Source organism: Cricetulus griseus, assembly GCF_003668045.3.
Source record: "Cricetulus griseus strain 17A/GY chromosome 1 unlocalized genomic scaffold, alternate assembly CriGri-PICRH-1.0 chr1_1, whole genome shotgun sequence".
NCBI classification, from domain to species: domain Eukaryota; kingdom Metazoa; phylum Chordata; class Mammalia; order Rodentia; family Cricetidae; genus Cricetulus; species Cricetulus griseus.
Window position 1 is genome coordinate 119,187,129 of NW_023276807.1, and position 24,591 is coordinate 119,211,719.

Consider the following 24,591-nt stretch of genomic DNA (forward strand, 5'->3'; position numbering starts at 1 on the left):
ATCTCACAAACAGTAGGTGCTCAATAAATGTCGGTTACATTAAGCTGAATGAAATCGAACCCATATATCTGGATGATTAATACATTTCTTTCATTCAAGATTTTAGGGCCACTATGAAAGAAAGAAATCTATTACTTCCCTATGACTTCTTAACTTGGCAGTTCAAAGTGAAATAAAAATGTGTGCTACATAAAATGAAAATGCATTGTTTTACATAAGGTATAGCAATTTTGAGAAATCCATTGATTTAATGTTCTTAGGCCAGTGAAAAATCTGTTGGTTTTAGATAACTGCCATTTGTTTCAATTAAAATTTATTGATTTGGGTAAACGTTGGGCAGAATACATGTTGTGACTATGGAAAAAAATTGCTTAAGGTTGCCTTGGAACACAATCAAAGAGACCGGTGTAGGGGGTGAGCTGTGTTGGAGAGCATATTTCACCAGCAGGCAGAAAGAATCAATCTGGTTCTGTCTGCTCCACTTGGCCACTTAGTGGGTTAAAGTTGTACTATGACTTTACGGTGCCTACAGTCTGTGAACAAAGTAACATTGAAATACGATTTTGCCTAAACTCAAATGTTTCTATGGAGGCCCAAACAGGCCAATTCTATTAACTGAAAACTTAGAAGAACTTGGTTTCTTGAGTTTTTAAAGACAAACCATCTAGGTTTTGTTGGAGAACACACCAATAATACACACACACACACACACACACACACACACACACACACACACACACACACACACATTAAGCTCTCTATATATGTACCTATTTATCTCTGTCCATCTATATCCATTTTTCTTTCCTCTAACATTACATTTCCTTGCAAAAGAGGTAAGGAACTGAACCAAAATAATACTTAGTAACATTTAAAAAGTGGACAGTAAAAATGCAAGCATATGCTAAATTATGGCAGATGAGGTTAGAACAAGAGAAACAGAAAATAATGGGTAATTTTAATTAGTTCATTTATTGTAACTTTTTGCATTCTTTTCATTGGGAAAGAGAATGTTCTTTTTTCATAGTTATTTTTAATAACTGAAGGAACTAGAAGTCTTGGTTATGAATACTAGGTAAAATATATAAAAATTAAGAAAGATGTTAATGAGAAAATTTCCCTGTGAAGAATAGAGGAAGATAGGGAAAAGTGAAAACCTAAGGGAACTGTTAAAGAAAAGGGGATATACATAAATAATATTGTTTAAGACTCAAAGAGAAATAATTGCAGAATTTATGTAAGTGGCATCTTGAGAGTCAAGGTCATTCCAATGGAAGAAACACCCAAATGTGTAATGGGAATAGCTAGGAATACAAGGAGAGACTATTTCAGGAAATGAGGAAAGAAAAAAATAGAATATGTGTTAGTAAATTACATTCCTTACCTCTTAATCTCCTGCTTCTCAATTGTTTAAATTGAATACATTTACTCTTTTAGTTTGTTTATTTTGGTTTAACTACATGAGCTATTTTACATGCAAATCTTTAAAATTCTGAACAAAAGATATTAGCCATGATGATTGCAAAAATCACAGTTCTTCATCAGACCCGAGGTTATCTTCCTAGTTCCTATTTTGCAGTACCCTCCCCTTGACACAGGTTATAAAATTTGGGAGTGGACCATGGATTCTTCAGTACATAGAACCACAGAGTAGAGGAGACAGATGGGTTATCTTTTATCCTTAGTTCTTTTGTTAATTTCTGAGTGGCAGAAGAAAAATTCCTTAAATGTTTGGAAGTTTACTAAGTACAAAAGAGAGATGATAAAAAATAATCATTTTGTTGGCTTGTTACTTCAAATATCAATACAATAGTTAATGCTTATAATAAATATGAAAGAACTGGCACCAAGTGTCCAGAAGGAGCATTTGACATGCATTTCATAACACAATGGCATCTCATTTAATCCCAGCAGTTATCATGTGATACAGACATTATCTTCACTTGGACAGAAATAAATCACACTTGTCAGAAGGTGAGCAATTTGTCCAAATGTAAGATAGTCACTTAGCAAATATTTTATGAATCAATTGATAGAGTGCTCTCTAGACCTCTCCTTTGGCATCCTTCATATTTAATTATTAACACTGAATAGAATATAAAATGATGAGTGTTGGGGGAGCCATGCTAAGTAAGAAAAGTAAGAATTGTAAAATATTTGGTGAATATAAAGTCATTCAAAGTTCTTTTTAACTTTTGAATCCTGCCACTTGGTTGACTTTATATAGTGTACAGATGTATAAGGAATGAGATCAAACCAAATTATTGTATTTTAAAATATTATTTAGGAATACATTCATTTATTTGGCTAATTTGACAAATATTTATGGCTAGCGAGAAGGACAGTTTGCATTCAGTAGTGAGCAAAGCTGGTCATTACTTTCAATGAATGGCGGGAAATATGGATATTATCCCAATGATTATAAAACTGATTACCCTATTATAAATCTGACTCCACTGGGAGATCCATAGGAGCAGATACTGCTTCCATGAGAGAGAGAAAGGAAACTTCAAATGGAAACATGAGAGATGATGAGAACAGGGGAGTGATTTTAGGGAAAAAATAAAAGCCTGAACAACACACACAGTAAAAAAGATAAAGGTGTAGAGAGAACAAAGAAGGCCCCATGCCAGCATTAGATTGTCAAATTATTGACTACTTGTCTACTCATGTGAGCTCAGAACAGATACAGAGCAGCAGAAGAGGCAGACGCACGGTTGAGAATGTGAGCTTCATCCCTTGTCTTCATTATCCTGAGTAAGGTGTGGGGTAAACAGGTTTTCTAAAGCTTCTAGCTCCTCTCACTTCATCTCTCCATGTATAAACCTTAGAATGATCCACCTAAGAAAAGTTGGATATGCAAGAAAATACTATTCAGGATTATGACAATGAATATTGACAAAGAAAGACATGGCTAAAAAAGCAAATCCCCTGTAATAGCTTTTCATTTAAAAAACACTACCCAGGTAGAAGGGTAAACGGGTTTGTCTGCCAACTCTTTACCCGAAGAAAGACTGGGGATAAAACACACAGTCCAGGAATGTGAATCAGTATAGAGAAGCCACCATTGTGATATGGGTGTGGTTGCAGATAAGCAATCTGCACTCAAAATTGGAACAAGAGTGGTTTTAAATAGTAATAATAATAAATGAGACGGTCAGAACTAGACCACATCCTGCCACTCTTGACAATGAGCTAAGATGAATTTATCTGAGGAACAATAAATTCTTATACTATTTAAGAAGTATTGGTTTGGTTACTTTGTAGGTTACTTTGCATCTAACTGTTGCAAGGAAAAGGAATTGAAGAATGAAAACAGGAAATTATTGTAGATTACTAGAGACATGTAACCAAAGAGGATGGTGTCTGGGATAAGAGTCAGGATTATAGTGGCTTAAAGAGCCAGAGATTAAGAACTACTTAGGGCATGAAAATGACAGAGCTTTCTTAAGAACTTGAAATAGAGAATGTTGAGGATACTGACAATGACTTACATCCGGGAGAATGGCAGAAAGAAGCTCACATGGGACTGAATATATATGGAATGCTAGTTGTCTTTACATTTGACCATATATCTGCATCCATATTCATTTTCATGAAATTAATTCTTTCTTTCAGTTTCTCCCTGTAATCTTGTTACTACTTTCTGTTGTCCTGGAAACTTTTTCTTCCAGATCTATCTGTCAAGTTTTCAAAAGAAATTCTGTGAAAATAGAAGACAAATCAATGTATTTTCAGTGTGCCTACAACTTTGTAAATTGTTGTTAATTATATTCAGGGTTAGTTTTAGCCATTGGAAAGGTGATTTTTGTTGAGTATATATGGTGTTATATATAATTTAGCAGATTTTACTGAAACCCTGTTTGAGATAGTAGTATGGAATAGAATGCAACTTGAAGTCTAGTTGACAATATCACATTGTCATATATGTAAGATAGTCCTCATTAACATTGCCAAGATTTCAGCCACACAAGGAAGGAATATCCTGCATGCAACACTTTTTATTTAATTTCTTCATAAAATATATTTTGATCATATTTTTATATCAACAACTTTCACATACTCTCTACCCACTCAACTTCATGTTATCTCACTAAATATAAATAAAAAAGAATAAGACTGAAATTAAAAATTCTAAACCAAAGGGAAAAGAAAAAGTGCACACAGAAAAGAATAGTGTGAAGCCCATTTTGTGTTGCCAATTACTCCTGGGTATAAGACCTGCCATGGAATGTGGTTGATATATTCATTCCATTTGAGAAAACTGATTTTTCCTTTCTTCTGTGGAAAAATCTTTTATACACTATGAATATGTATTGCTCCCATTGGTTAATAAAGAGCTGACTGGCCAATAGCTAGTCAAGAAAAGGTTAGGTAGGAATTGCAAAAGAGAACAAGGGGCAGAAGAGGAAGGGTTACCAGGAAACACAGAGGGAAGTGGGTAGTGCTGAAAAACAGTACCAACATGTGGTACAGCAAAGACAGGGAACATTGGTTAACTTAAGTTGCAAGAGATAGTAACAAGCCTAAGCTCTCAATCAAGTATTTATAATTAATAATAAGTCACTGTGTAGTTATTTAGGAGCAGTGTAAGGTATGTGTTTCAGCTCATGAAGTGGCCATAAATTTAATTTCAGAAAGTGGTTGATTATTACCATAATTTTTGTGTCAATATTGCACCAGTTTATCTTACAGGCAGGTTGCTATTGTACATTATGGGGTTTATAGCTGGTTGTTTTTGATGATGATTTTTCTTCTCTGTTAGTATCTTCTAGCACCAGGAATGCTAGCAAGTATAGATAAAGATTCTGGTTGGGCACCATCCCAGTTTCTTTATGTTTGGTGATATAACTAAGCTATATCTTCAGCAATATACCCTTAGTGTCAGGTTGTGGAGAGTAATCAGCAGCCTTAGCAATAGCCTAAGGTATGCAGGGGTGTCTGTGAAACTACCCTGGCCAATGACTCAACAAGGTGTAACCCATTCCAAGGAGAACTGGAGGTCTTACTTGGTGGCATAGGATATTGTCTCTCTCATTATAAATTGACTCCACTAACATTATTTTCATATATGTATTTTAGGAAGCTTCTATAGAAGTAGGCTTCTATATGGCTTTTCCAATGGCCTTTAGTGTTAGTTATCACTCCCCATATTCTCCCATTTATCCTTCTCTCTCATCCTCTTATCAACTTAATTATACTATTCTACTTTCTCCCTTTTCTCAATATAATATTGTATTTTTTCCTTCCCTTGTAAACTCCCCTCATTCTCCATGGTCCTTTACCAGCTACCTAATTTCTGTGGTTATTTCAGTTGAAACACATCTGAAGCTAAAAAGTCATCATACACATATAAGATGAAGCACTTGTTTGCAACACTTTAAATAAAGGAGCCTACCTAAAATTATTTGTCTAGGACCACTGAATTTAGAAGGATTTGAAATTGCATAGCTTCAGTTCACTTCCCTTTCAAAGATACCACAAGTAAAATATCTCTCCAATTTTTATATACTTTATTTATAAATATGTCTTGAGAAAAAGTTTCTTTGATTATTTTCTTAGGTTTTTCCCAAAAATGTATCCACTATTTTCCATCTCATACAGTCTTTACTTAAAATCTAACATCTAACTGATGGTGGTAAAATTTGGTTCTTTTTCCAAGTTAGAAGAGTTTAACATAGGTCACTTAACTTACAAGTTCACATCTACCACAACATAAGACAAATAGAGAGGGTGGTTTTACAGAGAGTTGTTGACTGACTGCTAAAAGTTTAAAGTTTCCCTAATACTAAGTGTTCAAATAGAAAAAAAAGTATGTTTTTCAAAGAAAAAGAATTTTAAAGATATTTGGCTATCAGCTCTTCAGTCTGTTCTCTTTAGAAGAGGAAATAGAGGGGCAGTGTTTCCTGAGGAGAAAGTAGGTAGTGTGGGCATCTAGGCAGCACAAAGGGAGGGAAAACTGTATTTGGGGTGTATTTTATGACAGAAGAATCTATTTTCAATCTGAAGAAAAACAACGATTTCCAAAGTTCTTGCAACTCATGTGACCAAACAATTTCTATCTAACACCACAGAACTTAACAACTTCTCAACTTTTTTGATATTACATTTCTGAAAATGGTTCCTGACTGGAAAGTATGGTATCTTCATTATTATATTGATATAAAAAACTTCAAAGAAATACATTCATTTTTTATTAAAAAGTATCAAAATTGGAAGTGTGGTTTCTATTTTTATTTTAAGGGCTAAAATAAATATCAGGTTTTATGTGAAATGATATGTCTACCCGAGCCAGAGATATGGAACTTCCTTAAAGGCAGTCTGAATAGGCTGTGAAAGCCAGTCATAGAGCAGTAGACTGTTTCATTTACTGATGCTCACTGGTGTGTATAATATATCTCCTTTGAGACAAATCAGTTGATGAAATCGAAGAAGTTTAGCTTTCAATCCATAGTGTCATCATGTCATAGAGAGGATTAACCTCCTGCCAATGTAAAAGTTCTTTGTGAAAAACTCAGGATGAACTTCACCAGTCTCACCAATGGGGAATTTTCTACTTCCCAAGTCCCTTGACCCTCTGAACCCTGTGTTGCAGAACACCCTATGTCACGTACATCTAGATTTAGTCACCTTTCCATCCATCGTATCCTTCTCCAGCTTAACAAAATATAGCCTTGTTTCCAAATTACAAATTTTTAAGTATCAAAAGTAAGAGATTGTGATTCCATTAATCTTTTCTTCCCCCCCAACCCCGAAAAAAAAGCTGTCCTCAGTATTATACATAAATAAGATTTTCAGAAAACTGTTCTTTCCTATTTCTCTAATCTTGACCTACTTTATAGCAATATTCCTCTCAAGGTTGTGGTCAGAATAATACACTGGTAGTGTTTCCATTCCCATGCAGGAGTGTGAGACTAGCATCACCTTTATTTGTGTCAGTAAAATTTAAATATTCACTTAAATGAATTAATTATAGAATTTTAACAAAATAATGCTTCTGTTTCAAACAACACAATATATCTTTTTTTTCCATAGCAGCATTTCCCTGTCTCCAGGAAATATCCCTGTACTTATGTATAATAGTTTTAATAATATGTATGTATTTTAATTTGTCTCTCACGGTTGAACTTCAAATAAAGTAACTTTGTAATTCCTTGTTTCTTTTTCTCAGAAGTAAGTCTGGGAGAAGCCCACATAGTATGCACATCAGTAGTTCATTCCTTTCTAACACAAAGCAGAGTTGCTTTTTTCTGATGATGTCACAGTCTGTCTGCCATTTCCTAGTACATATTATTGAGGTTGTTTCTAGCTTTTCACTATTGTACAATTGCTGTTTTGGGGTTTGTTTGTTTGTTTGTTTGTTTGTTTGTTTGTTTGTTTTGATGTATGTTTGAGTCCTTGAGTAGACATGAATATTTGAAGGTAACGCTGCCTGGTAGCATGTGAATAGTGTATGCAACAAATAACAAGAGTTAAAACTGGCTGGGCAATGGAGATGTATACCTTTAATCCCAGCACTTGGAAGACAAAGGCAGGTGAATATCTGAGTTTGAGGACAGCCTGGTCCACAGAGTGAGGTCCAGGACAGCTATCACAAAGAAACCCTGCCTCAAAAACAAAACAAACAAACAAAAAGCCAAACTGTTCCCTCCAATTTAAATGTAAAAATGTGCAATTATTCATTCGTTTTAAAAAATATTTTTGGGAGTTACTATACAACATAGCAAGTTTCATCATGGCATCTTCAAGTATACTATGCTGCTATGCTTTGTCCTTATTAATTCCTCCCACTCTCTGTCCTCATCTCCATAATTTGGTTTCCTTTCTTGCCCTAGTGATTCACACTTTCTGCTGATTTATTGCATATATTTTATTATTACCCTTTGTAGTCCCTCCTCACTTGGGAACTCTTTGTTCCCTCTCATGGTACCACTTCTGTGTTTGTAACTGACACATCACACACACACACACACACACACACACACACACACACACACACACACACACACAGGCTTGTGTCTAGTTTCCACATATGAGATAAAAGATACTGTATTTGCTTGACAGGAAAACTTGCAGGTGCATCCACTTTTCTGCAAATATCATTATTTAATTTTTTGCTCATAAGGGTTTACCATTCCATTGTTTATAAGTTCTACACTTTGATTATTCATTTATCTTTTGGTGGAAACATCCAACCAGGCTCCATTCCCTGTCTGTTGTGCATAAAGTTGCAATTAACATTGTTATGAAAGTATCTTGTGCTATGTTGACTAAGAATTCTTTGGTCTATACTCAGCAATGATATATCTGTGTGTGCTAGTTTGAATAAAATTAGCTCTCATAAGCTCATAAGGAGTGGCACTATTACATGTGGCTTTGTTGGAGTAGGTGCAGCCTTGGAGGAAGTGTGTCATTGTGGGGTTTTGAGGTCTCCTTTGCTCAAGCTTCTCTCAATGTGACATTCAGACTACTTCCTGTTGCCTGTGGATCAAGAAGTGAGAATCTCAGAAGCTTCTCCATCACCATTGTCTGCCTTCACGCTGCCATGTCCAGCCATGATAAGGGACTAAACCTTTGAATTGTAAGGCAGCACAATTAAATGTTTTCCTTTATGAGAGTTGCCATGATTACAGCAAGAGAAATCCTAACTAAGACACTTTGTCATATAATTCTTGTGTTTTTAGTTTTTTGAGAAACTTCCACACTAGTTTTCATAGGAGATATGCAAGTTGTCACTCCCACCAGCAGTGAAGAGGGATTCCTATTTCTCCACATCCTCATCTAATTTTTGTTCTCATATGTTTAGTTTCTGACAGCCATCTGAATGAGAGGATATGGAATCTCAAAAGTAATTTTATTTTTATTTCTCTGATGGCTAAGTATGTTGAACATTTTTTAAAGTATTTATTGGCCATTTGGGTTTCTTATTTTGAGAATTTCTGTTCAGTTCATTACCCCACTTATTGTTGGATGATTTGGTTTATTGGTGCCTAATTTTGTAATTCGTTGTGTATTCTACATATCAATCCCCTGTGTGATGTGTAGTTAAAGGAGTTTGTTTATCATTCTTCTGTCTCTTTAATCTGGTAATTGTTTCCTTTGGTTTCCCAGAAAATTTTGAACATAATGTATGTCCCATTTATCATTTCTAGGGAAGATTCCTCTTGTTACTATAGTCCTTTTCAGTAAGCCCTTTCTTGCCTATCACTTTATCTTAAAGACTGTTTCCATGTTCTCCTCTAGAAGTTCCAGCCCTTACATTAATATAGGGAAATATGTTATAAAATTTGAGATCTTACATCAATGTATGTAAGCTGAAATGTGTGGATCAAGTTTGACTTTTCTGCATGTAGAAACCTGTCTTGCATCATGTTGTTTCTATTTCATTTTATGTGTTTTTCCTGCATGCATATCTATGTACCATGTGGGTGCCTGCTACCCACAGACACCAAATTTGGGCATCAGATACCCTGGATTGGAGTCACAGATGATTATGAGCCACTGTGTAGATTTTGAGAATTGTACCTGGGTCCTCTACTTTAGCACTCAGAGATCCTCCTGCTGAGTCATCTCTCCATTCCCTCAGCATCATTTCTTAAGTAGGCCATGTGATTTTGACAGATTTAGCAGAAACTACATGACTGCAACTATAAACATTTATTTTTGAGTCTGCTACCATATTGTATTAGTTCATGTATTAAACAGGGTTGTCCAAAAGAACAGAAGTGATAGAATGAATACATATATTAAAATGAAATTTATTAAATTGATTCACAGGATATGGTCCAAGATAATGTAATGGTGGTTGTCTGGTGGCAAAAAGACAGAGAACCCAATAGCTGTTCAGTCTCCAAATTTGGTTGTCTCAGCAGTCCCACTCTGGTGTTATAGTCCTGGAGCATTTCTGGAAAGCTGATTGTCTTCAGTCTAATTAGAACACTTAAGCAGCTTAAATCAATACTGGTCATGGCAGCAGGGTAGATGAACTTGCCAATGAAGGCAAGCAGACAGAAAGCAAAATTTCCTCCTTCTAGGTTTTTATGTGGCTTGCTATCAGAAAGCATTGCCCAGATTTAGGATGGGCCTCTTGTTTCAAATGCTTAACTTTTTGGGTCCTAGTTAATTCCAGATATAGTCAAGTTGATAACCAATATGAGCCATCACATTCTCCATTATCCATGCTGCTCCCCACAGCCCCCAGTATCTTGTTGTTTTTGACACCTCCTGCATCATTAATTTATTTATATTTGCTAAGGATATTTTTAGCTTTTTTAATTTCTTGTACTTCCGAATGAAATTTATAAGTGTTTTCTCCAGTTCTATGAAGAATCACATGGTATATTGTTATGATAAATCTTTCCACCAAAAGCCACCAAGCCCCTTCGCCACATGGGTGCTCTCTGCCAGCCGCACACCTGAGTTAGGACCCAAATTAATACACAGAGAGACTTGTATTAGTTACTATGCTGCTTGGCCCATGACTAGGATTCTCATCTGTTAGCTCAGTCTTAATTATCATAAATCTATATGTTTTATAAGAATTATCTTATTGGATGCCTTATTGGCATCCCTCCTTGCAGGTGGATCACATTGCACTGCTGGAAGAGGAAGCAGAAAGGGGTACACTTCCTGCCTGGATCACCACTTCTTTACTACATTTCCCAGAATCCTCTTTGACTCCTAGTCCTGTCTAACTTGCTGTTTCATTGGCCAAACAACACTTTATTCAACAATCAATAAGATAAACATACACAGAAGTACTTCCCCCATCAGGATATTAATTGGGATTATGTTGAATGTGTAGATCACATTTAGTACTATAGACATTTGCATAGTATTAATTCTGACAACACATAAGCATTGGAGGTCTTTCCATCTCTTTGCATATCTTTGATTTTTTCAGTGTCTTAAAGGTCTCTTGCAAACATGCTTTACTTCATTAGGATTAGCAGTATTTCTCTACTTTGTTATGAATAAGACTTTTAATTTTTTCCCTGATTTCAACCTCAGTAAGTTCATTACTGATACAGAAAGATAAAGGAAAACAAAAAAGAACTATTGATTTTGGTCTGTTGATTTTGTGTTCTACATTGCTAATATTATTTGTTAGGTCTCATTTTTCTTGTAAAGGCTTCAGGATATTTTAAATGGAGGATCAGGTATGTTAGTGATAGGAATAACTTAACATTTTCCTTTCTTATTTGTATTGTTTTTATTTCTTTGTCTTGTCATGTTGCTTTAGCACTAGATTGCAAAGAGTAGAGAGAATGGACATCCTTGTCTCATTCCATATTTTAGTATTAGAAGAAATGCTAATATTTTCCCATATATTATAATATTGCCTATAAGTTTGTCACATGCAGTCTCTATTAAGATTAAGTGTGTTCCTTTTATTTGAAATTTCTTCAGTGTTCTTTTATGAAGTCATGTTGCACGATGGCAAAGCCTTTATCTATGTTAGTTGAGATGACTATGAGATATATGCCCTTAAATATATTTACTGTATTGTAGTTATTGATTTGCATCTGTTGAGTAAAACTTACAATCCTGGAATGAAACCAATTGATCAGGTTTGTATGATCTGGATGCTTCCTTGAATTTTCTTTGCCAAAATTTTATTGCCAAACCTTATACCTATTTGACAGAGGCAGCTGGTCTACATATTTTTTCTTCATTGCTAGGTCTTTATCATGTTTTGGCATATAGGGTAATGCCGAATTTATGGAATAAATTCAGCAGTATTTAGTTCCTTTCTACTTTATGAAACAGCTTGAGGATGTTTGGCATTATCTTTTCTTTTGGAGTTTGGTGAAACTTAGTAGGAAAGATGTTCATTTCAGGGACGTTGTAGGCCTTTTATTACTGCTTCCAATTCATTAATTTTCGTGGAAATGCTAAGTTGTCCTTATTATCTTAGTTTAATTTTGGTCAATCACAACTGTACCTTCTTTCCAGTAGTGTATGACTAGTCCCTGTGTTGGCATTCTCACCAGTATTTAATACTATAAATCTCTTCTCATTTTGACCAGTGGCTGATAGAAGAACATTGTAATGCAGAGCATCAATGTTTTATAGGAAGAAACGTTAATTACATTTTATCCCTTCAATATAAACACACAGATTAGTGGTAAATACATCTTAGATATTTATTTTCACACTTAGATTCAATTGACTAGTAACAAGTAGCCCAGTTGGAAGGATATTATTTTGTAGCTGTAATGGATTGATAATTCATAATATTTTGTATTGGAACTGCAAGACTGATTATGATATTCAAGCTCTTATTAATGAAGCTGATGTGGAGTAGTTAAGAAGAAGATGACTTGCATAAGGTTTATCTAAAACAATGCAGGTTGTACTTATAGCACCCCTTCAATACCTTATAATGCTCTTTTTTCTCTTAAGAATGTTCCAACTTGGACACCAAATTGCACAGTCATCTAGTAAACTAGAGGATTTGGTGTTTTGTTTTTGCAGATGGTTAGATCATGGCTGAAGTACTTGAGCTGTTGAAGAACATAAGGGAAATGGGATGGAAGAGCATATAATATCAGTGTGCTACTGGAAGGAATTATTTAAGGAAGCTCTCTTCAATGGCAGTGATATGTGCTAGTACCAGTTTAAAAACATACTAACTAATATAAATCATATTAAATCCCATCACTTTGAGAATTGCCACTGGAGAAAGTAAAGTATAACAGTTGGGGACTGCTTCATAACTAAATCTCTTTGTGATTTTCCAGCATAGGTAAGCAAAGTTGTGACTGAAATATAATATATTACCAAAAATATAGTGATTTAAAAAAACATAATATTGTTTCAGCTTTATAAGTCCAGAGAAGGTGCATGGTTTTGCTAGATTCTTTGCTTCAGGATCTCAGCTGCAATCATCACAGCAAAATGGAGGCTCAACTAGAAGAGCTATTTCATAGATGTTCATCACAGTGGCAGAATGATTTTTCTTATAGCTATAGGATTTGTACAGCAGGCTTTTACTCACTGTTCACTGGAGACAGCCCTCCACTCCAAGATATTGTTTCAGTTTCTGTCTTGGAATCATCTTGATAGGCTACTCACACCACAGCAGCTTTCTTCTTTGGAAACAGCAGAAGAAGGAGGGTTAGGCATCTAGCAACAGTATTTTATATAATGCAAAGCCTTTATAGGCATAGAACTCAACACTTTCATAAGGTTATAGCAGTTAGTAGCCCATCAGAGGCATCTCCCACAAGCAGTGGACAAACAGTAAAGAAAGGAATGAATTCCAAGAGATTCAGATGCTTGTAGTTACCTTAGACTGTGACTTCCTCTGTATTCGGTATGACTATTATGGGCTCTAGAAATTACTAATTTTTCGATCTACACTTTTCAGAGATAACAGTAACTTATATTCTAAAAGAAAAAGTATTCAAGGTATCTACTTCAAGTATTTATTATAATTTAAAATTAACACCATTATTTCCCAAGAATTTTAACTCTATTAATCTATGAAATATGTCTACAGTCTATCTTCTATCATCTATTAATCTACCATCATCTATCATCTACATGTTAGCTGTTCTATGTATCTATCCATCTGTCATCTGTCATTTTTGTACACACATGCAGATGTGTATTTGTCTTCAAGACTGCCATTGTTTTCTTCCAGTAGTTCAGAAGAAACTTATTTCTTCAATAAAGATCTATATGGGTTTAATTCTGATACTGATCATTTGCTGTGTTTTATGACCTATGTAAAGTTTATTTAATTCTTCTGAATTTAAGTAGTTTTTTGGGCAAAGGGGACAATTGTGATATTTGCTTCACATGCTTCTTGAGAAACTAAAATGTAATACTCTGGTTTCTCTTCAGATCATATAAATCTTTTGCAATTTACTAAAATGTAATTATACACAAATAGCCTTGTCTACAACATTCTACCCAAATGGTGTTTTTCCTTTAGTCCTTTACTTTGCTTGGCTTTTAATACACTATACCATTCTTTTGACACTCAGTATTTACATTGGTCTCCATAGTTGACTTTATTGTATATATGTTTACATATATCTGGGAGATATATATGCTGATTACATGAACTTGAAGTTAGTTTTACAGGTATAGTTAAGGATTTGCAGTGATTCATACATATTCTCTTTCCAGGTCTCCAGAATAAATTTCAACACACCTGTGAGATGCCAAGCCAGGTTATACTTATCCAATCTGAATACTTCCTTACAGTATCTTTTTGTCATTCTTACTCTTATTGCCATGAGCCCTGTTATATTCTAACCCTTGAGCTGCTTTCTTTTTAATGCTTCTCTCACTCTCTTTGAGCTCTCTGGAGAGGAGAATGCTCAGGGTCCTGGTTCAGAGTTTTAGGTAGCAGATGGCTTTTTTATGATACCTGCCAAAGAAGTTTTAATTATGTGAACTTCTCATTATACAATTCCACTGGCGGGGGAGAACTATATTCTTTAAGGAGCACGGTAACTCTTCATTTTAAAAATCCACTTTCTTAAAATTAGGATGAAGTGATATATTCTGCTCCAAAGTATAACTTGTGTGAATAGTCTCTAAGAGTGTTTGAAAAATATCATAGCATAAATAAAAGCATAAGTTGTACTTCGTGGCTTTGATAAGCTCACAACCTATAGCTAAGTTCTAGAAACCCAGGCTCTGATAATTTGCTTTTGCTTCATAGTAGCTGGATCACCATAACCAGATTATTTTATTATCCTAAGCACTAGGTTTCTAGTATTATGATTGAAAATGTGGGTATAGCCACTATACTCATCATATCAATGCTCTATAATTTTAGAAAACTTAGTTGCATTTCCATCTAATTATTGCTACCACCAAAGTTACAGTTTTCATCTTTTACCACAACTTTTGATTTTCTCTTCATCTCTTAAGTGTTGACTTAAGAGTACACTGTCTTTTAAGTCACCAAAGCAAAGTTTCCCTCTGTATAAATTTATATAGGACAGGCAATATGGTAAAAGAGAGCTCTAATTTAGAGTAGATAATTAAGATCTCTTCAGTCAGTCTTTTGTGAAAGAGAATAGAAGTAATTGTTATCAATGCCAAATACAAAGTCAATGTATTGAAATCAGTCATCAAGACTTTCAGAACAGTTATTCTAACTTTGAAGATTAATTTAAAATAAAAATATTTCTAATAAATTACTACCAATAATAATAAAGAGATTCAAGGCATTGGCTGACAAAGAACTTTTAGTGACTTGCTGACAATTACAGAGTGAGGGACAGGGCAAGACAAGTAGAATCTTTTCACAGTCCAGTTGTAGACATTTTCATTCTGCCTCGGGAAACCTAAGCACATACAGAAACTGACTTCTAAATCCTGGAGCCACCGATATTCTTCCTGGATGTCCAGAATATTAAAGAATGGGGATGATGGCCAACATATGCCCATCAGTGTTCTCAGCACTGAAAGCAGACACGTCTGACAAGCTTGCTATCCACTCATTCAAGTGTGGCTAAAGGGGCTCATTTCTGACCTACAGTCTGTTCCACACTGACTGAAAATACAGTTTGTCTTCTCAGGGCCAGCAGGGCCACCCATGGAGACTGTCACTCAGAAATCTGCAGAGGACAGCTACTTTGTCTTCAACTTGCATCATGTCTTTAATCAAATTTATCTTCCACACTGGTAGGGAACTCACAGTTTGCCAGTTTTTTAAATGTCAGGATGGGATCTCAGCCTTCTTTCTCCTCAGCCTTGAAGCACCAGTTATGGCTTTAAGCCCATGGATGCTGACACCTGGGCAAACTCCCTCTCCATTGGCTGCATACTGACTGCTTCATCACCTCTTTATGGCATATTCAAAGGCTCTTCCTGACTCCACACTGTATGTAGCAATGTGTCCCTCATAGGCATATTTCATTCTAAATTTTCATATGTACAGTTGACAAGGGTTGACCAAGTATGACTTTCACAGCTCATGATCATTATTGATCCTTATATGGTGAAGTTTACAAATGAACAATTAGTAAGGCATGTACTTATCATCAGGCATGCTGTCCTTTTGTACTAATTTTATTCAAAGTATTCATCTCTTATGGAACAGGCACTTTATCATTTTTAAGAATCCCTTTAATATATTTGAGTACTTGAATTATTTTTTTCAATTAAGACCACCTTAAATTCATCAAAATGATTGCAACAAGGGTATAATATAGCACATGGATGGAGTCTCTCTTGGTTCCTAGTGAACTTGTCTCAATGGGGCAAAGGCCCCAGACAATGCAATGACCACCAGAGGTGTCCTGTTGCTGTGGTTTCAGGGTCCTTGCCTCACAAATTTGAAGAATGAAATTCATGGGAGAATTCTAAGACAAATTTCCTATTTAGAAGAAAGGTGGTAGTGGTAGGAGGAGGCAGAGGTCCTGTTTAGCAGGAATAATCCTGGGAAATTGGGTGCCATAGAGATGCTAATCTGTAGGCATTTTTATGGGTAAGGCATGAGGAAGTGTATGAATTGAATAGTCAAACCAGCCCAGCCATGAAGTGACCAGCAGTCGCCACTTCTTTTCAGTTTATAGCTTCTAGGGAGATGATAACAAGGAACAAGGAAGTATACAACTCCCTTTTGTCATTCATGGCCCCAAGCAAGGACATTCTCATAACAAGACATTGGGGCCCCTGCCCTAACTGACTAGTTTATATCTTTGTGATGTAATTGAAAAACAACTTGGGAGTAAGATTAAGCTTTGAAATGAATATACTGTTAATGTCTTATAAGGCAGCAATTTGGAAGTGAAGAGTAAAATAACAAATTACTGGCTGTCTATAAGAACATAGGCTCGTCACCTTGGGGGCTCCCGTCCCCTGCAGGTGGCCGCTCCCGGAACTCTCATGAGAAAAAAAAAAAAAAAAAAAAAAAACAGCTCCTGGAATAACCACAGGATGTCCCAACGACCTCTGTGGAAAGTTCAAACACCCCAGGTGTGTCCACATAGTTTAACTGATGAATAAATGTGTAACTTTGGGCCTCCCCTATTTCCTCCCTAGTCCCCCCCCTCCTTTGTGGTTTTTGCCTTTATGAGTAAATGTGTAACTTTGGGCTTCCCCTATTTCCTCCCTAGTCCTCCCCCTCCTTTGTGGTTTTTGCCTTTATGAGTAAATGTGTAACTTTGGGCTTCCCCTATTTCCTCCCTAGTCCTCCCCCTCCTTTATGGTGTTTGCCTTAATAAGCTTGCCACAAGTTTGGGTCGGGGTTGAACTCCTCTGAGCCTTGACCCCAGCATGCTGGCTTGAGATCTCATTCAATTCCTTTTTCAATAAACTTCCTCGTGTGATTGCAGCAAGTCCGGTCTCAGTGCCTCACTGGGTGTGCGCTATTCCTGAGATTTGAGTGAGGGTCTCCCTTCGGGGGGTCTTACATTTGGGGGCTCGTCCGGGATTTGCGCGACCACCCAGGGGTCCTAGACCCACTTGGAGGTAAGAATTTTTGTTCTGTTGTGACTCTTTGTTTGTGGCCTGTTCAAATATCTGGTGCAATCACAGTTTCGTTTTCGCAAACGCTCTTTAGAGGCCGCTCTCCAGGAGGAGGAGCAGAGTGGATGGGGATAGACGTGTCCAGGTGTCCACCGTTTGTTCGCCCTGGGAGACTTCCCGGGAGGACAGGAGGAAGACCAGGGACGCCTGGCAGACCTCCACGGAAAAGGTCGGGAGATAAGTTTTCTCCTTGACGATCTATGTCAAAGGGCCATTTCCCGGCAGTCTGATTCCTTTCAGAATTACTGGTCGACTCGAGGTCGACAGCTCGCTTTGCTTTCTTGTCTTTCTGTGGTGGTGATTGTTTTTATTGTGTGTGTAATAGAGGTAGACATGGGATAGACTGTGACGACCCCACTAACACTGACCCTGGACCATTGGACGGACGTTAAGACGCAGGCTCATAATCTTTCTGTCGAGGTCAGAAAAGGACCTTGGCGGAATTTTTGTTCTTCCGAATGGCCAGGTTTCGGTGTAGGATGGCCTTCGGGGGGAACTTTTAATCTATCTATTATTTCTGCTGTCAAGCGAATTATTTTTCAGGCCACAGGGGGACACCCTGATCAGGTTCCATACATTATCGTGTGGCAGGACCTAGTCCAAAACCTTGGACATAGGGAATAGGGACGGCGACGGTGGCCGTGGCCGCATGGAAAGTGCCTCCTTCAGATTCGCCAGCGCCCACTCCAACAGCTCCCCCGTGGATCTATCCTGAAATTGATGGTGTCTCCCTCCTTGACCACCCTCCTCCCCCAAATCCTCAACTCGTTCCTCATGCAGCCCCACAGGCCCCAACGGACTCCCGGACGGCCTCCAAAATAGGGCCAGGGGCCGGGACTCGAAGCCGCCGGGGCTGCAGCCCAGAGGGATCTGGCGCAGGACCTGACTCCACCATTGCGTTACCATTACGGGCTTATGGACCCGCCCCAGCTCCAGGTGAATTAGTCCCACTGCAGTATTGGCCGTTTTCGTCAGCCGATATGTACAACTGGAAAACTAACCACCCCTCTTTTTCAGAGAACCCCTCAGGCTTGACGGGACTCCTCGAGTCCCTGATGTATTCTCATCAGCCCACTTGGGACGACTGTCAACAACTCTTGCAGGTCCTCTTTACAACTGAAGAAAAAGAGAGGATCCTTCTAGAGGCCAGAAAGAATGTTCCAGGACCAGATGGGACCCCCACCAATCTCCCTAATCTTATAGATGCCGCTTTTCCCTTGGTCCGCCCTGACTGGGATTACAATTATGCGGAAGGTAGGGGGCATCTCACGGTCTACCACTGGGCTCTAGTGGCAGGTCTCAAGGGGGCCGAGCGGTGACTCACCAATTTGGCTAAGGTAAGAGAAATCTTACAGGGTCCAGTAGAGCCATCCTCTGTCTTCTTAGAATGACTGATGGAGGCATATAGGAGATATACCCCATTTGATCCCTCTTCGGAGGGACAGCAGGCGGCTGTAGCCATGGCTTTTATAGGACAGTCGGCCTCTGATATCAAGAAAAAGTTGCAGAGATTAGAGGGGCTCCAGGATTATACATTGCAGGATTTAGTAAAAGAGGCAGAGAAAGTGTATCACAAGAGAGAGACTGAAGAAGAAAAACAAGAAAGAAAAAAAAAGGAGGCAGAAGAGAGGGAGAATCGGTGGGAACACTGCCAGGAGAGGAATTTGACTAAGATTTTGGCTGCAGTAGTAGGCAGAGAAAGGTCAGAGAGAGGACAGTCAGGATACCTGGGCAACAGGGCAAGAAGACCCCCGGGAGGACAGAGACTACAACTTGAAAAAGACCAATGTACATACTGTAAAGAAAAAGGACACTGGGCCAGAGATTGCCCCCAAAAGAAACAAAAGGACCCCAAGATGTTGGCCCTCGAGGAAGATTAGGGGAGTCGGGGCTCGGTCCCCCTCCCCGAGCCTAGGGTAACTCTCTCTGTGGAGGGGAACCCCGTTAATTTCTTAGTAGATACAGGGGCGGAACACTCAGTTTTGACTAAACCCTTAGGATAATTAGGATTAAAAAAAACTCTGGTCATAGGAGCAACTGGAAGCAAACTTTACCCTTGGACAACCGAAAGAAGTTTAGAAATTGGAAAAAGCCAAGTAACTCTCTCTTTCCTTGTGATTCCTGAGTGCCCTGCACCCCTTCTGGGAAGGGACTTGTTGACCAAATTAAAGTCTCAGGTCCAGTTCACCCCAAATGGACCAGAAGTCACCTGGGGGGAAGCCCCTATGACATGCTTAGTTCTAAGTCTAGAAGAAGAATATCGCCTCCATGAACACAAAACTGGGTGTTTGCCCCCTAAAGAGTGGCTGACAGCTTTTCCAGAGGTTTGGACAAAGCAGACTGGAATGGGACTGGCTAAGCAAGTCCCACCCGTCGTAGTAGAGCTAAAAGCGGCTGCCACCCCCGTCTCAGTCAGACAGTACCCCATGACTCAAGGGGCTAAAGAAGGCATTCGACCACATATCCAGAGACTGTTACAGCAAGGTATACTGATTCCCTGCCGGTCCCCTTGGAATACCCCCCTCCTGCCAGTATGTAAGCCTGGAACCAATGATTATCGACCCGTCCAGGACTTGAGAGAAGTCAATAAACAAGTACAGGACATTCACCCAACCGTGCCCAACCCTCACAACTTGCTGAGTTCCTTACCGCCTGAACGATCCTGGTACACCATTCTGGATTTGAAAGATGCCTTTTTCTGTCTCAGGTTACATCCAACTAGCCAACCCCTGTTCGCTTTCGAGTGGCGAGATCCTGAAGGAGGACATACGGGTCAACTGACCTGGACTAGGTTGCCACAGGGGTTCAAAAATTCACCGACTCTTTTTGATGAAGTGCTCCACCGTGACCTTTGCCCTTCAGGGCACGGAACCCCCAGATTTCTCTCTTGCAGTATGTAGATGATTTACTGCTCACAGCCTCGACCCAGGAACTGTGCCTAGACGGGACCAGAAAGCTCCTAAAGGAATTGGGTGAGTTGGGGTACGGGGTGTCCGCCAAGAAAGCCCAGTTATGCCGCTCAGAGGTGACCTACCTAGGATACACCCTCCGAGAAGGGAAGCGGTGGCTCACTGAAGCACAGAAAAAGACTGTGATGCAGATCCCGACCCCCACCACTCCGCGACAAGTACTTGAGTTTTTGGGAACTGCGGGTTTCTGTAGACTCTGGATACCGGGGTTTGCCACGCTGGCGGCCCCTCTGTACCCACTCACTAAAGAAAAAGTCCCATTCACCTGGACGGAGGAGCACCAAAGGGCCTTCGATAAAATAAAGACTGCACTGCTCACAGCTCCCACTTTGGCCCTGCCAGATCTGACTAAGCCTTTCACTCTATATGTTGATGAGCGGGCTGGAGTGGCCCATGGAGTTCTGACTCAGACCCTGGGGCCCTGGAAGCGGCCGGTGGCCTACCTATCTAAAAAGCTAGACCCCGTCGCCAGCGGGTGGCCCTCTTGCTTGAAAGCCATTGCTGCAGTAGGCCTACTTGTAAAAGACACTGATAAGCTTACCCTGGGTCAGCATGTGACTGTAATCGCTCCCCATGCTTTAGAAAGTATTGTGCGGCAGCCCCCCGACCGCTGGATGACAAACGCCCGGATGACACATTACCAGAGCTTGTTGTTAAATATCGGATAACCTTCGCTCCTCCTGCTATTCTTAACCCAGCCACCCTGCTCCCCAAAGCAGAGGACTCTACCCTGGTGCATCGATGCACTGACGTCCTGGCTGAAGAAACCGGGACCAGGAAAGACCTGACCGACCAACCTTGGCCCGGTGTGCCTAACTGGTATACGGACGGCAGCAGTTTTGTGGTAGAAGGTAAAAGAAGGGCAGGAGCAGCGGTGGTGGACGGAAAGCAGGTAATTCGGGCTAGCAGTCTCCCAGAAGGAACCTCCGCTCAAAAAGCTGAGCTCCTGGCATTGACTCAAGCTCTGCGTCTGGCAGAAGGTAAGGCTATCAACATTTACACTGATAACCGTTATGCCTTCGCCACGGCTCACATTCATGGAGCCATCTACAGACAGAGGGGCTTACTCACCTCAGCAGGAAGAGACTGGCCCTCCTAGAAGCCATACATCTTCCACAAAAATTAGCCATCATCCACTGCCTAGGACACCAGAAGGGGACAGACCCAGTCACAAAGGGGAACCAGATGGCTGATCTAACAGCAAAGCAAGCTGCCCAGGGAGCGGTAGTGCTGGCGGAGGAAACTGGAACCCCGCCAGAACCCCCACAAGCCATGGATTCCAGCTTCATCTATCCCTATAAAGATTATGATTTAATTGAAGATATGACCCGTGCAGGAAAAGCTCGGATGTTCGGTTTCGGTGGATTGGCAAAAACCAAAGATGGACAAATCATTCTGCCCTTTAAAGAAGGACAAGACTATGTGAGACAAATACACCAGCTGACTCATCTTGGAAACGAAAAACTTAAGCAATTAATCAAAGGTTCTAAATATTATGTTCTAGGATTAAATACAATAATAAAAGAGGTAATAGAGTCATGTCAAGCCTGCACCTTGATCAATGCTGCCCGATCGTTCAAAGAACCCGGAAAAAGAATGAGGGGAGATCGGCTGGGAATTTATTGGGAGGTAGACTTCACTGAAATTAAGCCAGGAAAATATGGTAATAAGTACCTTCTAGTTTTTATAGACACTTTTTCAGGATGGGTGGAAGCCTTTCCCACCAAGTCTGAAACTGCTCAAATGGTAACCAAGAAGGTACTGGAAGAAATCCTGCCCAGGTTTGGGATCCCCAAGGTAATTGGTTCAGACAACGGGCAGGCTTTTGTTGCCCAGGTAAGTCAGGAGTTGGCCACCCAACTGGGGACTAATTGGAAATTACATTGTGCTTACAGACCCCAGAGCTCAGGACAGGTAGAAAGAATGAATAGAACCCTAAAGAGACCCTTACTAAATTGGTTATTGAGACCGGCGGCAAAGACTGGGTGACCCTCCTCCCCTTTGCGCTCCTTAGGGTCCAAAAACACCTGGACGTTTCGGCCTTATCCCTTATGAAATCCTACATGGGGGACCGCCCCCCTTGACTGAGTCAGGCGGGATATTGGATCCTTGAACTGACTCTCCCTCCTCCTCTGCTCTGTTTACCCACTTAAAGGCCTTAGAAGTTGTCAAAACACAGATCTGGAATCAGATCAAAGAAGCCTACACTCCAGGACCACTGCGGTGCCCCACGGATTCCAGGTCGGAGACTCAGTCTTGGTCAGACGACATCGAGCTGGCACGCTTGAGCCTCAGTGGAAAGGACCCTATCTAGTGCTGTTGACTACCCCCATGGCAGTAAAGGTAGACGGGATTGCTGCCTGGATCCATGCTTCCCACATAAAAAAGGCACCCAGTCAAAATGAAAACAACCGCAAAAATAATTGGACAGTGGCAGCCAGTGACAATCCTCTTAAGCTGCACCTTCGCCGTAGCCCCAACCTTGGGGAATAACCCTCATGTTCCCCAAAAATTGACATGGGAAGTGCTTAATGAAGAAGGCAACGTCGTGGTCAAAAACCACAGTGCACCCCCCTTGGACTTGGTGGCCTGATCTTGTACCTGATATCTGTAAGTTAGCTGCCAGTTCCCTGGCCTGGGATCTTTCTAATTATGACAATTTAGATAAACCACCTCCGGAGGAACAATGTGTCCCTCATGGTATAGGGAACACATTGGAATGTTCCGGACAATTTTTCCCGAGCCAACCTCCAGGCAGCAGACTTCTACGTCTGCCCCGGGCAGGGACATAACAGAGAAATGAAGAGACAATGTGGGGGGCATCAGGTTATTTCTGTGGTAAATGGGGATGTGAGACCACAGGAGAAGCCTATTGGAATCCTTCCTCCTCCTGGGATCTGATTATAGTAAAAAAGGGTTGTTAAGCCGGAAGAGCCAAAAAAGGAGAGAGAGACACATCTAAATACCCGGCTTATAAGACTGAATGTGCTCCTGGGGCCTCGGGTGGCCCTCAGGGGCCATGCAAAGGCAGCTATTGCAACCCTTTGAATATTAGTTTCACAGCACAGGGAAAACAAGATCGCCAATGGGTAAAAGGCAACCACTGGGGGTGGAGAGTCTATACTGGAACCAGAGACCCTGGATTAGTTTTCGCTATTAGGATAAAGATAGAGAGTCTGCCCGCACGACCCGTAGGCCCCAATCCGGCACTTGATAACCCCCTACCCAGGCCTGAGAGACTTCCTAGTCTCACCCCATCACCAAAGGCCTCTTCCAGCCCTAATCCAATCACATCCTCCCTACCCCCTATGAGAACCGAGGATCGCCTCTTCAATCTGCTCGATAGTGCGTTCGTCGTTTTAAACCGCACAAACCCCACTGCTACCCAATCTTGCTGGCTGTGCTTTGCTTCTAATCCCCCTTATTATGAAGGAATAGCTCAAATTCGGAGCTATAATGTTACTTCTGACCATTCACATTGCCCCTGGGGGAGCCAACGGAAGCTGACCCTTTCAGGGGTATCAGGCACTGGACTATGCATAGGCAAAGTGCCTACCAGACACCAGCCCCTCTGTAACGTAACTATTGACACCCTGACAGATGGCCAAAATCAATATCTAGTACCCCCCCAGATACTTGGTGGGCCTGTGGCACCGGCCTGACCCCCTGCTTGCATACTTCACTTTTTAACAGTACTAGGGACTTTTGTATTTTGGTCCAGCTGGTGCCTAGGGTCATCTATCATGATGATAGCTCATTTATACATAAATTTGATCACCGTACTCATTACAAGAAGGAACCTGTTACCCTGACCTTAGCTGTCTTGTTAGGACTAGGAGTAGCAGCAGGGGTTGGAACTGGAGTAGCCGCCCTCATCCAACAACCCTACTACTATAATGAGCTTAGAGCAGCTATGGATGCAGACCTGGGAGCATTGGAGCAGTCCATAACTAAACTAGAAGAGTCATTAACTTCACTGTCAGAGGTAGTGCTGCAAAACAGAAGGGGATTAGACCTGCTTTTTCTTAAAGAGGGAGGGCTCTGTGCTGCCTTAAAGGAAGAATGTTGCTTTTATGTAGATCATTCAGGTGTCATCAGGGACTCCATGGCAAAGCTTAGAGAA

The 24,591-nt window shown here is 40.0% G+C and overlaps 1 pseudogene; it reads left to right on the forward strand.

Moving 5' to 3' along the window:
• Window positions 1–17,832: 17,832 nt before the first annotated feature.
• LOC113832245 lies at window positions 17,833–22,961 on the forward strand (annotated as a pseudogene).
• The last annotated feature ends 1,630 nt before the right edge of the window (window positions 22,962–24,591 follow it).